The sequence below is a fragment of the Macaca mulatta genome, chromosome 3 (assembly GCF_049350105.2).
Source record: "Macaca mulatta isolate MMU2019108-1 chromosome 3, T2T-MMU8v2.0, whole genome shotgun sequence".
NCBI lineage: Eukaryota > Metazoa > Chordata > Mammalia > Primates > Cercopithecidae > Macaca > Macaca mulatta.
In genome coordinates this window covers 189138909-189142193 of record NC_133408.1, presented here as the reverse complement: position 1 = coordinate 189142193, position 3285 = coordinate 189138909, and the positions used below count along the sequence as shown (strand labels likewise).

The window sequence follows — 3285 nt, the reverse complement described above, 5'->3', positions numbered from 1 at the left end:
TTCTGCCAAAAATACACCTTCACTTGTATGTTTATCACAGCACTAATCACAATAGCAAAGACATGGAAAGCCGGGTGCAGTGGCTCATGCCTGTAATCCCAGCACTTTGGGAGGCCAAGGCAGGTGGATCTCCTGATGTCAAGAGTTCAAGGCCAGCCTGGCCAACACGATGAAACCCTGTCTCTACTAAAAATACAATATTTAGCCGGACATGATGGCAGATGCCTGTAATCCCAGCTACTTGGGAGACTGAGGCTGGAGAATCGCTTGAACCTGGGAGGCAGAGGTTGCAGTAAGCCAAGATCATGCCACTGCACTCCAGCTTAGGGGATAGAGCAAGACTTTGTCTCAAGGGAAAAAAAAAAAAAAGACATGGAATCAACCCATGTGCCCATCACCAGTAGATACGATAAAGAGAATATGGGGCCAGGCATGGTGGCTCACGCCTATAATCCCACACTTTGGGTGGCCAAGGCAGGAGAATCTCTTGAGTCCAGAGACCAGCCTGGTCAACACAGCGATACCCCCATCTCTACAAAAAATTTTTAAAAATAGCCAGGCATGGTAGTGCATGCCTGTAGTCCCAGCTACTCAGGAGGCTGAAGCAGGAGGATTGCTTGAGCCCAGGAGGTTGAGGATACAGAGACCCATGATTGCCATGATTACACCACAACACTCCAGCCTGGGTGACAAAGCAAGGCCTTGTCAAAAAAAAAAAAAAAAAAAGTGGTACATATATACCATGGAATACTACACAGTCACACACAAAAAAGAATGAAATCACATCATTTGCAGCAACATGGATGCAGCTGGAGGCCATTATAAGTGAGTTAACACAGAAACAAAAAAACAAATACCACATGTTCTCACTTATAAGTGGGAGCTAAACATTAGATACACATGGACAGAGAGATGAGAACAATAAGCATTGAGGAATCCAAAAGGGGAGAGGGAGGGAGGGGGAGAAGGGTTGATAAACTACCTGTTTGGCAATGGGATCATTAGAAGCCCAAATATCAGCATTATTCAATATACCCATGTAACAAACCTGTACACGTACCCCTTGAGTTTAAAATTTAAAAATTTTTAAACAGGTCATAACTAGTTCATGTATTCAACAAACATTTATTGAGCTCCTACCTGTTCCAATCTGTGTCATGTTCTCTGAACCCCTAGCTGATGAAGACTTTGTTTTGGCACTCAAGGAGCTCATGGGCCAGAGAACTGTTCCCATTGCAGATATATACAGAGTACCCAAGAGACAACATGATCATCATCCTAGTCTCAGGCCTCCAGGAGAGGTCTCTGTGCCCCAGGCCAACAGCTCTTTTGGGCTTGAGCGTATGTGCAGACCACCAAAGAAAAATTTTCTTGTGATATCCTTGTCCACAGAATGGGGGAAGGTAAAGAGAAGTATATTTGTTTGTTCTCACACTGCTGTAAAGACATACCTGAGACTGGATAATTTATAAAGAAAATAGGTGTAATCAGCTCACAGTTCTGTGGGATGTACAGGCTTCTGCTTCTGGGAAGGCCTCAGGAAACTTACAGTCATGACAGAAGGAGTATGAGAAGCAAGCACATATTCATATGGCCGGCAGGAAAGAAACAGAGTAAAGCGGGAAGTGCTACACACTCTCAAATAACCAGATCTCATGAGAAATCAATCGCTATCACAAGAACAGCAAGGGAAAAATCTGCCCCATGATCACCCCCTACTAGATCCCTACCCCAACATCGGGGATTACAATTCAACAAGAGATTTGGGTGACAATACAGAGCCAAACCATATAAAGAGATTGCAAGGGCTTTGGGACTAGACCTCCAGTGAGGCTAATTGTTGAGAAGCAACAATACTCAATCCAGCTCTGTTCAGCACATCATTATTGCAGTAGTCTAGCATCTCTTCCTGTCTTCTCCTCCAACCCAGATATTGCTGGGCCAAACTAGATTTTTTTTTTTTTTTTTTTTTTTTTTTTTCAGATTTCAACCTGACCATATCACTCCCTCTGGTGGACAGTTGTTGATTCTTTTTACCCAGCATCCATTTCTTCATCTTCTTAACCTTTCCTTGTTTCTCCTTCATCACCTTTTTTGTCTCAAATACTCTCTCCCAAAAGATGCATTCTAGAAGTGAAGAAAACTAAAAGATGCATTCTAGAAGTGAAGAAAACTAGGGGGCACCTGGATTTGAACCAGGGACCTCTTGATCTGCAGTCAAATGCTCTACCACTGAGCTATACCCCCTGTCGCCATTATAATTTCTATTAATATTATTTCAGCTTTGGAATCATGGTGTATTAACATGATGGTAAGTGGCAGAGATTAAATTTCAGCTGATAGAAAATAAAAGATAATATAAATATCAGACAAGAAGCTGACTTCCAGGAACTCAAATGTTCTCAGGACTCTCTCCCTGTAGCTTTATTCTTTGGTTCCCTCTTAAGTTAGCTTTAATGTCTCAAACTCATCTCTCCACGCAGCTGAGACCCTGCCTCCAACATTTGTAGGTTCATAGCTCCACACTTGCCAGAGAGAAAAAGACTTGAGTCTAAAAAATTCTAGAGAAGGCCAGGTGCGGTGGCTCACGCCTGTAATCCCAGCACTTTGGGAGGCCGAGGCAGGCCGATCACGAGGTCAGGAGATCCAGACTATCCTGGCTAACACGGTGAAACCCCGTCTCTACTAAAAATACAAAAAATTAGCCGGGCGTGGTGGCGTCACCTGTAGTCCCAGCTACTTGGGAGGCTGAGGCAGGAGAATGGCGTGAACCCGGGAGGCGGAGCTTGCAGTGAGCCGAGATCATGCCACTGCACTCCAGCCTGGGCGACAGAGCGAGACTCTGCCTCAAAAAAAGAAAAAAAAGAAAAAATTTTAGAGAAATTCTAGAGAAGGACTGTGGTTGGTTTGGCTTGAGTTTTGTGCCTATCCATGACCAGCCACTGCCACCAGGGGTTAAGGTACGTGAGTGGTATAACCATTTCAGGAGTAAGGTCTTCTAAGAGTATACCTGCTTACACTCAGAATATAGTCTATAGTACGAGGAGAAAAGTGATTCTCTAAAAGAAGTCAGGAGTAGCCAGGACATGGCCGTGGGGGACCATCACTGCAGCCCTAGGGGTTTCTCAGCATTCTCAGTAGAGTGGAATATATTAAGAAAGCAACCTACTGCCTCTGCTAAACAGAGCCATGGGAAGCCCTGCACAGCCAGATTCCTTGATGAGTTTCATGCTTTAATTCAACGAGCACTAGTAGGTGCCTCCTGTGTCCCAGATTCTACCAACC

The 3285-nt window shown here is 44.3% G+C and overlaps 1 non-coding gene across 1 annotated transcript; it reads right to left on the bottom strand.

Moving 5' to 3' along the window:
- Positions 1-2175: 2175 nt before the first annotated feature.
- Positions 2176-2247, bottom strand: TRNAC-GCA (transfer RNA cysteine (anticodon GCA)). Its single transcript has one exon. It is a non-coding gene; the product is annotated as a tRNA-Cys (tRNA).
- Between the last annotated feature and the right edge of the window lie 1038 nt (positions 2248-3285).